Raw genomic sequence first — 13,687 nt, forward strand, 5'->3', positions numbered from 1 at the left:
GAATTTCGAATGCACTTCATTGTTCAGAAAATCAATTATGTGCTATATGCCTTCAACATATAAAGAGTGTATCGATATACCGTGCATAAATACTAATAAAACGGCAAATCCTGTAATCAACATTAAGACAGACTCTATTACATTTGCTTGATTTAAGCTTTTTAAGGAACTACATTTTTTGTGAAACAATCTTAATGTAGCAGCACTACTTTCCAGCGCTTTTTATTCGAATCACTCGATTCGATCCAGTTCAATTCGTTACGAACAGACTGATGAAGTTGTTAAGCTCTTTCGGTGGGGAAAGTCATAAAAAACAGTTTATAATTTTGGTGGATGCCACCCAAGCGGCGCTTTTAGATATAGATACAATGTAGTGCCGAGGTGCAGATACAAACTGATACAGATACAAATACGGTTGGGCTTCTATGGCGTTGCTAATTCGCATTTTTGCATGCGACAAAACCATTGAAAAATTATTATTCAATTGTGCGTCATCGTGAGTCAGCGGCAGATGGATGTTGTATATATGGCTGGATATATATCCCCGATTCAGCACCCGATTGTTAACAAGCGGCTATCTGGCCCTGCAGATCTCCAGCTTTTGTGGCCTTAATTACAATCTTTTGAATACATTTGGCGCTTAATCACGAGGCCATCCTCTGAGCTCATCTCTCACCTGCCCGGCAATTTCATTTCATTTCATTTTTTCCCCGCATTTCATTTGTGTATTTACTCGTATTTTTATTTTGTATTTTCGTATTTTTTGTTCTCTTTTTTTGCATCCCCGAGCTGCAATCATCAATCAAAGAGTCGCTCGGCTTTCGGCTTTCAACACATTTAGCCGCGCTCCAGCGGTTTGAAATTTCAACTGGCGACGTCTCCTTTTTGGCCACGTCTAAATGCTTGACCACTGGCCATAATAGTTGAAGTTGTTGCCGTTTTATGGCCCACCGTCTTCGCTTTTGTGGCTTCATCTTCTTGGCCAGGTTCTTGGCCAGCTCCTTTTGCTCTCCTTCTTTGGCTTTGTCAAGTGGAAAATGTTGTAGAAATGCGTGGTACTTAAGTCCGGCACCACCGCAAAACCGCACAATTTAATACCAAACAAGAAATTAACAAAACTCAAGAAAAAATGGAAAGGTGAAAAAAATAGCATGAAATTTATGCGTATTTATTTCAAAATCTGCAAAAAATTGACATTTTTTTTTATAAAAATTTCGATTTTATTACATTTAAAATTGATTGCATATAAAACTCTAAAAAATGAGTAATGCTATTGTCTATACTTTAAATATAAATATGAAAATTTAAAATATTACTATGGTTATATCAATTATTTTTAACAGTGCATGACTGGGGCGCAAAAAAATGTGAAACGAAAATTTGTAACTAACTGCGAGTTATTGTATCTGGCAGATACATTTTGAACGACACCCGATGACTATCTTCTGACACGTCTGCGGGTGGTTGAGGAACAGGTTGAGGGTGGTTCGTACTCGGATTCCGATTCGGATTCGGATTCGCCATGGATATTCAGCTTGGAAACCCGATCACCCGAGGTATTGTCCGTCAATCAATGCGCCAATTGAGCAATATCCAGCCAAGGGGTGAACGTATCTAGATTGCTGCCAAGTGGCTGCAATCAATGCCTCACAATGGCGCATATGCTCGATATATCGGCCATACTAATAAGCTACTCAGTATAAGGTTGATGATCTCAATCTGAAAATACTCGCAGATACGATGCCTATCTTACTCTATTACTTAAATATTTAAAAGGGTGTTAAAGAATTTTAACATAGCTAAAAAAACACATATGGGAGCTACCTAGTTTTTATGGTTTTATATCAACCGAAAAATAAAATAATGCATCTATTTATTTATAACTACACAAAAATAAAACCTTTATTCAGTAGCTTTCTAGACCAAGTTATGATGATAAGCCGACAAATGGTCCGGAGTAGTCCCCCTCTTAGGGTTTGATATTTTGCACTACCCCCTCTATAAGTACGCTCCTTTGGAAACCCTCGTTTGCAAAGCTCAGTGTTGTCGTCACCACAAAAACCGCACACATCATCGACATCAACGCTCGGACAGTGGCCAGTTAGCCCCCGGTCCCGCTTTCCCTCCATTTCGACCCTGATCCTCAATAAATTGGTAACTAAATACTTAAACTAATTTTAAGGTTTAATAAAGTCCAAGAGAAGTTGTCGCTGGCATGAGGACGGGGAGGGGTCGATTGGGGCGAGGGGTTAGAGGTGAAGTGTGGCGGTTGACCGCAAGCGATGTTCTGCGTCAGTGTGTGTGCGTATCTGTGAGAGGTAGCCCTACCAACACCAACTTTGAGCCCTCTCTTGCCGCTTTAGAGATGTGCATGTTTCAAAAAAAAGCATTATTTTTATGAAAGCTGCCAAATGCATAGAAGTACATAAAATATGTAGCTTAAGATTAAAGAATACAAAAAATGGATTACTTAAACGCAGATAAATAAAATAGTAATAAGCAAAAGTATAGTTTCATATGATAAAATATGACATATAGTAAATGTAAGATTATCGATACGATATTCACAAGGCGAGACTTTTGTTCATCTCTAATTGGCTTTCTTTAATTTCCCCTGTCCAGAGAAGCAACACTTAAGTATCTACTAACAGTTATTTACATTGCTTACTAATTTCTCATACGAAATACACATATTTCTATGGTTTCACGAATGTACGAAAAGTGGAGAACGAAAATTCCGAATATGAAATTCAATAGGGCGGCCAAAAAAGCGCAGAACAGCGTGAAAAATGCACAAGTTTCAGGGGGAGAAATGTGTGAAAAGCGTAGTAGTATTAACATTTGACTACACTACTTAATATGATTTTTTGAGCAAGCATCCCAAATCAAAACCTCAAGGATTCGATCCTTCGAATCGACCCAGTAGAACTTTCCCAGTCACAGTTTTCACAGCCATCTCCCGTGATCGCAGTGATTAATGGCGAGTCACTGTTGGCGCTATAACTATGCCCGATATCAGTGTATATACATGTAGATCTACTTGGGCCCTGCTAATTATTCATCGGGTTCATCACATCGTGTGAACTCGGTTTGTAGGTTTTTGTTATAAGTTGTTCGTTTTTATAATGTATTTTTTCCATTTTTTCCGAAGCTTTTTACCGCAAATGTCTAATGAAGTTGGCCCGCTTTGATTGAGTGGGTGCAATTAAGACGGGTATGGGTATGGGTAGTGCTATGAGTATGAGTATGGGTATGGGGATGTGGATGCATTTGCGTCAGATACAGATGCACGTACTGTGTATCTGGCAGATACAGTTGCTCGCCGCGCATATTTCTCACTCATAATTAAGTCGTTTTGAGCGCGTTTAGAAATTGTTTTCGCTGCGTGTTTTGCCATTCAGCTGGCCAACTTCTTGTTTGTAAAGCGAGCAGCTAATTGCAACAGATTTTCCCATGGAATCCCAACCGATCCCAGATCCCAGCGAAAGTCAGGGCCCGAAGGGGCCCCGCCAAATTGGGTTATTATGTGCATAGTTATGGCCACGATGCCAACGCCTCCAACGCTTCTCGCATGCGACACTTAATTGCAATGGAAAATGGAAAAATGGTAAAATGAAAAGAGTGGAAAATGCACCCAACCCATCGCATCACATCCAGTTTGCTGGGCAAGATTAGGGTCAGAAACTGGCACAAATCTCAGCGCAAATTTTCTTGCCTAATTACTGCCGTCAGAGAACAGAAGAAATGAGCAGATAGTGAATTCCTATGCTAATTGGCAAGTGAGTGAGTCTTCCAAATAAATAATAGTTGGCATTCATTAGGTCAGTACTTGTGGGATCTAACCTTCGCACAACCGGCTTTGTAGAAAGTTATGGGGCAACTATCTTAAACATTTCTAAAGCTTCCCTATGCGATGTGCTCCAAATTCTTGGGTGATCAAGTTATTACCGATCCTGTTTTAATTATGAACTTAAGATGCAAGCAATATAACTTGCCATTTTTTGTTGCCTTAAAATAATCATTACTAAATTCTTCAGAAGCCTTTAGCTAATGCCGGAGCTGTAATTACTTACCAAAATAACCATTTGCAGAAGTAGTTTGCAACCATTTTTGTAATCCATTGTGCAGACCATATATTATTACGCATACGCCATGTGTGCCGCGCATAATTACGCCCGAAGTGATTACGTCGCTTTTGGTCGGTGGTTATTTTGTTATTTCGAAAATTGGCCCATGAGACTGAACACGCACAAAGGATTGGCGATTTTAATGTCATGATCAGAAGCGGAAATCCATGTTGAAATTTCCATTTAATTTCTGTTGGCGTTGTTGGTCTATGAGACACTATATGAAACAAGTGGTATCTGCAGATCGGCCACACATACGAATCAACCCCGAAAAGTGGCAACTAAAAATCGGTCCAACGCATAAATTGTTATGCCTCATAAAGAATACAAAAACCGGAGCCAAAAGCCAAAAGCGTTTCGTGACCAAATATGCTAAACAGTGACAATTTCACAAATGCCCATTGTTGTATTTGTTGCTCGCCGAGCTGTAATTATAAGCGGCAGATACAGATACAAAAAGTATCTGTATCTGTAGAGTTTGCCAATTAATTTGTGAAAAGCGTCGGGCGTTCGAGAGAGACAAAGGAGGAATATAAAAAGGGGTTGGCGGCTGGGGGTGGTGCATGAATCTAATTGAGTTGGACGATTCCAAACCGAGACTCCAGTCAACTCTACTCAAACTGAAACCCAGACTCAATTATGCATGCACCCCTAGTCTTATTTTATCTATTGTTTTAATGCGACTCTTTATCTGCTTTAATTAGTTTGTGCGCTACCTTAATTCCCATTGTGATGCAGATGCTGGCAACGCAAACGCAAACGAAAACGCTTCCCCTTCCCGTTTCATCTGATTTTTGTATTATTTTTCGTTTTTTCCATTTCGAAAGCAAATTAGTTTGGAAATTATCGTGTTACACTACTTACGAAAAAAATGATTTCATTATACACGGCCCGAAAATGACTTCCGTTTAGGTTCGACTTTTGTTTTAATTTCGGGGCGACGGCAGCCAGAAAGCGGAAATCGTGTAATCACCCGCGGATCGGAAATATCACAGGCCATATATAGTAAAGATGCGGAGCATGGGTTAATCGCATTTTAATGGCTTTATAAAGTCGCGCTCAACTACAGTTCCGTTTTCTGGGAGACTTTGTGGTCACATGTGAGCACAGGAAGAAGTAGGAACATAATTTGCGACTGTATTATTAGAACACAAAACTAAAATATAGAAAGTCTAATAGAAAGTATTATATTAACTTGACAGCGCATCGGTATCTGGTTTGTCTTTTTCACCATCTATGTGATCACACAAACCAAAGGCGAGCAGTTGTTGAAAAACAAAGTAAATATCTACAGGCTTTTATAAGTAAACGGATTTCAATATCTTTAAAATATTCTATAATATGTTTGAAAAGGCATTTCTCTCCCTGTTTTTTACTGTGACAAAGTTTCGACGTGCTTTCGCCACCCTCTTTTTGGAAATTGACAAAATCCCACACGAAATGCTGCCAAAATGCCCGACTCTCTATGCTTTGCCAAGCACTTAACCAGAGATTTTATTTTGAATGTTACTCTAATGTTCGATAAATCACAAGCAATGCAAACTCACACACACACACAGGAATAGTTGACTGGGCACTTCCGATCCAACTTCCCCCGAATTTTCCACAACCTATATCTGTGTGGCACATCAATTGAATTTTAATGGAAATCGACGAGGAATAAAAGAGACTAAAATGCTGTAAAAAGAAAATCCAGCGAAAAAAAGGGCATTAAAGATGCTGTGGGAAAATAGTGGGGGGAAAACTGTTGGAAAAAAGAGAAAATTGTACGTGAAATTAAAACGAAAATGGCAATGAGCAAACGGTTTTTAAAAGTGCAACGGCTCGTGAATTTGTCTAAATTGGTGCTTTGCTGGGGGTCAATGAGGCTAAAACGAATTTTAGATACCAGGAATGGTATTAAATATTTAATATTGGTAACATTAATCATAAAGCTTTACTAGTACGCAATTTTATTTCTTATTGTTATTGTTTTGTTTACATCACTTATCTATTAATAGTATGACATATTTGTAACTATGATTAAATATGTTATGGCACAAATAAAAACAATCTTTAAAATCGTAAATACACCTTTGCACCATTCTTTTATATATGGCAATTCCTTTGATTACTAATAAAATACCTTACTTAAGTCTATATCTTCTTTTTACAGGGTATCGCCAACAAGCGACTCCTTCGATTCGTTCATTTGCCAACGATTTTTTCCAGCCGCTCAGCGGCTACGTTCTGCTTCAATGCAGTCAAATTCTGTTATAGAGAGAGAGAGAGTCCCCTTTCCCTTATCCTTGTGTCCCCCAAAAATTGTCTAGCCAATCGGCAGGATATGCCAGGACATCCCCCTGCCTTCTGCAAAAACGAAAAAAAAAGAAAAACACCAGCCATTGCCCAGCGTAACCAAAAAGCTAAAATGGCCAATTTTACAATTTCAAGTCTCGCCGATGACAATTTTTCTACACAATCCTGCTCTATTTTTCGAGGACATTTGGGGGGTTGGGCGATTCCGTTTCATTTTCGTGCTGGCTCTTTTTATTTTTTGGTGTTTCCCTCTTTTTGCCGCTTTTAAATGGGCTTTTTATGCGCGGCAGATCAATAATATGTATAAAAGATAGCGCATCGGGGGAGGATGGGATGAGTTGAGGAAGCGTGGACAGGATATGCGCGCCAAGCGGAAATGTGCACATTTATTTATCCTGTTTCGATTTCGCTTTGATTTCGTTTTATTTTCCTTTTTTATTTTGTGTTTGCCTTTTTGTTATTTTCCTTGTTTGTCCTGGCGACGCTAAACGAAATTTTCAAATGGTTTTGCCCATGGGGAATTGGCAGTTGGCATTGGTTGGGCGCTGTTTAGTGGCTTGTGACCGACTGGATACCCTGGAGCCCCCACTCATCCTCCTTTTCATACCATAGCACACACGTGCTGCTGGCTTCATAGGCCCGATTTTGGGTAGCAGGACGACAAGGATGGGTATGTGGTGGAGGACTGGTCCATGTTTAGGCAGGCACAAAAAATGCTGTGTAAAATATTTGAAAACGAGATTTTTCACGGCTGGTAGTTTGCATGTTCAGCACCGTTACTGTCGGCACCGGAGACGATGGCGCTGGCCATTTGCATAAAGGAATATCCACGGAATATGCGGGGCCTCCTCCGGACTTCGGTGGATATGGATATATATCCAATACCCACAGCACCCATTCCCCCTACATAGACCACCTTTGAGTGGGGCCTCATGCAATTATGCGGCTGCAAAATACAATCAGAATCGGCCATGTCGACCGCTAATTGGGTTTTGATAGGTTGCGAATGCAAATCCAGGGGTGACATGCATTTTGCACTGCTGTTGTGAATTGAGCTAAGGATTAAAGGGATTTGGGTGTTCTAACAAACTGTTCTTCAAAAACATTTATATTGAGACATTTTTGTATTGTTAAGTAGAAGTGTTTTTTCACAACTTCGGTAAAAATAGAGGAAGTAATGATTTTGTATAGTTAATTAGTTAACTTAGTTCGTATTTTTTATCATAAATTGTCATAAAACAACTGTTTTGTACAGTCTATTGTCAGTACTAATCATCTGCATCAATTTTTGGCGAATAGACAAATTCGACAAAATAGATTTTAGGTAAGTTTTGAAAATCCTTGCTAGAGACTTTTTCATAATTTCCCCGCCATTAATTGAGCGCAATCTCTGGGCGGTATCAGCTCTTGCCCTCCGCCACCGTCCAATTGCATTTTGTACCATCGACTGCTACTGGCCTTAACTGTTGGCCTTAACTCTTGACTTCTTTGGCCAAGAACATGGCACAGTGGTGCGACTGCTGGGCGACGATTAATGAAATGCGGGGAAATTAATGATCAATGCACGAGTTATTAATGAAGACGGGCATCTCATCTCCTTTCGCTGGGCATCTGGAATCGACTTCGGCAGCTGGCTTGCCGACCTGCGTTTGTTTTTTATCGGAATCTTTTAGCCGAATGTGGCTACTGTGCACTCGTGGCTCTTTGTTGCCGCAGCTCTTGGAGTTCTGCGACTCTGCGAAGAACTCCAGTTCTTCTGGCGATAGCATCTCCCATTCTGGGCCTGGCCGCCAACGCAGCCCAGCCATGAGTAATGTTGGCATATATGCATTTGGGCCACTGCCACTTGGAGTCGAGCCACCCTGAAGCTGCCACAGATCTATGATCAATCCGAATCAAAATGCAATTAGTTGGGCGTTGGGTGGCATGGTTGGCCGGCAAAACTCAAAGGAAAAGCAGCCGCAAAGTGTGAGGTGAATGCAGGAGGTCCAAGACAATTAATATAGCGGATAAATGGATTTTGGAATAGCCAAGAGAGCTTCGGATGTTGGAGCTCAGCTTTATGCTAACATAAGTGGTTTTCGACAATCCACGTTGCGAAAATACCTACCATTGACTTGTCACGTCATTACTAAACCAAACCAAGTACAGTTGCGCTCAAAACAGCTAGTACCAACTGCAATCGATATAAAGACATTCATATAGCTTGCCCAACCAAGGCATTTAGCTCGATTGCCTAGCCGCAGTTACCCAGACAAACAAAATCCCATAGTGAAAACCATATCAAAGCCGCCCTCACTGGATCATCAACGATCAACGATACTGATGCTCTCGGATTTCCCTCATTGGCGGCCGCAAAATGTTATAAATTATTGTAAATTTGTTAATAGTAAATGTTTAAGCGCTTGATTACATAAAAATTCGCATTTTCCGCCAGACCGCAGAGCCCTTCGTTCGATTGCCAAGTGTCTAATGAGCTGCGATCGATTTACACGGGCGGCTCGAGATCATTATGAAAACCGAACCGCCGATAACCCAGGCGATCTGGAAGCCGCAACAACAATTACAACAATGAGATTTGTTCGTGTTGTAAGTAGCTGGAAACAGTTTTGCGGCCTAAACTGTTAAGGGTACACTGCGAGAAAAACTATTTGAACAATCTCTGCACTTATAACAACTTATATTCTTAACAACATGTGAAACTGGGTCTATAATAAAAAAGCCAGCAAAATATGTTTCAAGCAATAAGCAATATTTAAATATTTAAATATTTAAATATTTAAAGAAAATACGATTTGAGAAATAAATGTTAGCCACTTTGAAATCGAGATTAGTAAGTTTATGGGCTACATAAATATGGGGTTGGGTCACCTTTTTGCCATTCATATCATATTCACGCTTTTTAATATCTTTTAAAATACATACAAGCACTGAAATTTTATATTATAGTTCAGTTAATTAGAGAAAGACCAAAACTTGTAGGTATGTAACCTTGAATTCGAATTCCGATTAAATAAAGTTTCGGTTTACCTACGAAACCATTTAGAAACGCAACATATCCGTTCTGCGAGTGTATTGCTTTGTGATCCACTCCCAGCTCCAAGTGCCGACTCTCGATGATTAATGCAAGGCAATCAGTGGCCTGACTACTGCCTCCAACTTGGGCCTCCAACTTGGGCAGGAGTCAGCTAGGGCTCCAGTCCAGCTAAAGTTCCAGCTCCAGCTGCAGCTCGATCTGCTCCATCCCAACGGAGAGCCATTACAAATGAAGCCAGTTGACTTGTTTTGTTTGGCGACTGATGAATGCAGATAAAGCGACTGGCCAGTGGAATGCCTTTGAAGGCTGCGCCGTCGGCGATCGTAGGACAAAATGCAACAATGAGCCCGAAAAACCACTTGACGAGCGGCTGTTAATGAAACCGCTTCTTGGATCTGCGGATCGGTATATCCGTGGACATGGGACTCGGTAGATGGAGTTGGAGCTAAATGATTGATGGACTGGCAACTGGCAACTGGCAACTGAAGAGCGGAATGAAATGGAAGCGCAAATTAAATCGAAATTAAATTAACGCATCTGGGCCGCAGTCGTGGAAATGCGATCAAAGTGTGAAATTAACATTTTGCGCTAATCAGGCGGGGCACGCGTTCTGCATCCGAGGATCGCCCGCTGGGCGGGATCACACCTTATTTGGCCACCAACCGAGTGGCTCCAGTGCCTCAAGTTCCCCAGTTTTTCAGTTCTCCAGTTGATTTGAGCGGCTGTTAGACCAAATCCGCCGTTTGATAGACATCTGGCATCTGGTGCATACATATGCAGTGTACTTCGAATAGAGTGTGTGGTATCTGGTATCCTCACCCCTTCGAAATCCGAATCGAAACAGAAATCCCCCGGTTGCAATTGCACTTTTTGTGGTAATTTACATTTTGTTTGGCGATCTTATCGGCGCGATTGTATCTCAAAAAACAAGCGGCGAAAATAACATTCAGGTCAGGGTCGATGGGGTGGTAATGGCGAGGGGTTGTCGCCTGATTTGGTACACCCTAAAAAAATAATAATAATAATCGCTTATTAGTAAAAACATAAAACTTTTTTAGAGTATGCTAAGTGCTTTGAATCTTTGTATCATTCGTTTTAGTCGCAGCTCCACAATTATGTTTGTGGTAATGGAGCGCCGGTTAGAAAATCGAGTTACAAAAAATAGTGCAATTATTTCGCATTAGCATCACGTTTGCTTACATGGTTTCTTAGGTTATAAACTAAGGATATATATAGTAAATAGACATTTTTTACAGTGCACCGAACAACCCCGATTGCCTCGATTGAAGTTTGGCGGATTTGTTGCGGTGCTTCTTTAACGGTTCGTCGCTTGGGAGCGGGTTATTTGGGTGATGATTGAAAGGGTGAATGAGTGAGCGATTGAGGCAGCAAATGAGTGTATGAGTGAGTACTTGAATGGTTAAATAAACGAGTGATTATTCAAGAGGCAGCAGTGGGAGTTTGAAGTGCGCACATGGGCAATATTTGCTAAGGGCGTAGTGAAGCGGCAAGTGAATTGCTGATTAACACAGTAATTGATTGAAATGTAAAAAGTTAAACATGATCGATACTAAATTTACCAAGTCCAGAGTTTTACCTTTTTGAAATGCCGTTCCAACTCAATTTCCGAATACGAATATTGAATAAGCAAACCTGTGCGAATAAGTGAGTGATTGCGCTGGCACTCATTCGCTTATTCATTTGCTGCCATTGTCTCCGAACTTTTCACACAATTAAATTCATTTAAGTGCTTCATTACGATCATCTCCACCTGCTGCTCCACTAAGTAAATCTCGTTTGCAACCGGCAACTAGCAACATCAGCCAGCAACCTGCAACCTGCAACTTGCAACGCGGGTTGCTGCTAATTGTTGCACAAAGTTTCACCAAACAATCCACGACTCAGTCTCATCTTCTCCAGCGTCATCATCTTGGCCGATATTCCAGTCTTTGCGGTTCGTGATACCCTGCAGTTCTGGTTGAGGAATATATGTGTCTTGATATATTTGTAAAGACTTTTCGCTTTTAGTTTCTTGTTAAGTTAAGTCGCTTTAATGGTATAGTTCTATAACTATCATTTCAATTTATTATCCATTGTTCTAATGAAGGTTTATTTAAGTGCTAGTGACAATACTTATGTAAATGTAGATTGGTGTCCAAAATGAACAACTAGGTATCTGTTAGCCCAGAACTTCGGGATAACCAGCATAATTGTTGTTTTGGCTGTTTGCATTTTCAATTAGAGTGGCGAGCATCCATGGCAGCAACCTCCTCGTGCAGATCTCCCATTCATAATTAATTTTTATCGGGCTGAGATCTGGCCGCGATTAGACCTAGACTCCATGGCAATGGGAAACGATGTCAGAGCAGATGGAAAAAAAATATATATGTGCATATATATGCTGGAAAGGGGGGCAAATTAAGGCCCGATTGCCAATTGGCAATTGGCGATTCCCCCCAGCAATTTGGGCCATTTAATTTTCGCATAAATTCCTTATCGTAGTCGGGTAATCGCTGCCCCGAGACCCGAAACATGTCCGGCCAATTTATGTTTTGCTAAGTTTTCTCATATAAAAATGCTCGAAAAATATGGAAAATTACAGGGCTGCTAACGCCAAACTATGGTCTGTCTGGCCTTTTATATCATTCCGTTTCATTTCATTCCATTCGATTCAATTCGAGTTGGGGAACGATGCTTTGATGGTTTGATTGTCTGATTGATGGCAGGGGCATTTAATTTGCAGCATTACAACCGATAATCAATACAATGAAGAAATATTGCAGTGGTCCCCATCCAAGACAAGACCCCTATACCCCAAACTCCCAACTCCAAACTCCTTCCTCCGTTGGCAGCATTTCAAAATTGTTGCATTTGCAGCGTTGATGGCCGAAACGTGATTTCTATGTTTCCCACTCGCTGACGAGCGGTTAGCAGTGCCATCGACATCGACGTCCACTATCCATATCCACCATCCGCATCCATCGAAGTCCACATCGCGTTCCACGCCGAACGATCCGACTTAAGCAGGTTTACCTCTTTATAGCGGTTGTCAGCCCCAAGATTGGCTCACATCGGACTGAAAATGGGCTTTAAATATGTTGTATATAAATATATTTGTCAACAATGTCCCAATAAAAACTGTATTATAATTGTCATAGATTATTTGAATTCATAATATAGATTTGCTTACATTAATCATTTTATTAATATAAATATGTTTTACATATTTTTAAAAATTTCTTCTCTTCGAATTTTCATATATAATTTCATTTAGTTTTAAAAGTCGAAAAATAAATCAAAAAATGCTTGTACATATAATTTTCTTGATTTCGGTCTCCATATATATATTCATTTTACTTTTCCAACTCCTTTTATTTCTCTAAATTGCAATTTGTGCAAATTATATGCCAGGCAAAAGGCCACAAATGCTGTGGAGGATTTCGGGTGAGGGGGTTCTCGGACGTGCTGCAGAAATGCATTTTATTTGGCCAACTCCTCGAAAAACAATTGGCCCGTCGCTGCAAATTATAGACGGGCCAAAAGAAAAATGTCTGCAAAACGTGGGCCAAACTGCCCCGGGTCGAAATTTCGAAGACAGGGCCATCGATCCGTCGATCGAACGGCCATTATCCGATCTCAGTTGTCGAAAATGGGAATACATCCGGGGGGCCAAATGGGCAGGGGGATATACAATATACAATATGCGATCCCACTGCGGGCCAAAAGCAATTGCCAATTGGCAATTCGGGGCCAAAACGTTGCAGGACCATAATGCGATTGGTGCATTTACTTCTTGCCCACTTGGCGGACCCACTGATACCCAACTTCCATCACCAGGTCACGCTTTGTCCGCGAGGCGGCCATTTTGGAAACGCCAGTGGCTCCAGCAGCTGGAGGAGGAGATGGCGATGCCGATGGAAATGGAAATGGCCATGGAAATGGAAGGGGAAGTGGAAATGGGACTGCAGGATGCGGGGAAGCTGCGGATATGGCTGGCCATAAAATTAACAATTTCCGCGCATTTACAAAAAAAGAAAAGGGAGAAGAATATATAAAAAAAAAGGGATAAGGGGGAGCATACAAAGAGCCGCTCATGGGGACATCATAACCCTTTTACACAGAAAGCAGGGAAAGGGCTGGGAAATCAATTCGTTTTTAAAGCTAATTTTATGCGCATTTTGGCTCACAGTGCAGCTTGGCAAATAGAAAATTGAAAGAACCTTAG

General features: G+C 40.8%; 1 pseudogene; it reads right to left on the reverse strand.

Annotated features, from left to right (window-relative positions):
* Positions 1-9,310: 9,310 nt before the first annotated feature.
* On the reverse strand, positions 9,311-13,326 carry LOC117147191 (annotated as a pseudogene).
* Between the last annotated feature and the right edge of the window lie 361 nt (positions 13,327-13,687).

This window comes from Drosophila mauritiana, chromosome X, assembly GCF_004382145.1.
Source record: "Drosophila mauritiana strain mau12 chromosome X, ASM438214v1, whole genome shotgun sequence".
Lineage (NCBI taxonomy): Eukaryota > Metazoa > Arthropoda > Insecta > Diptera > Drosophilidae > Drosophila > Drosophila mauritiana.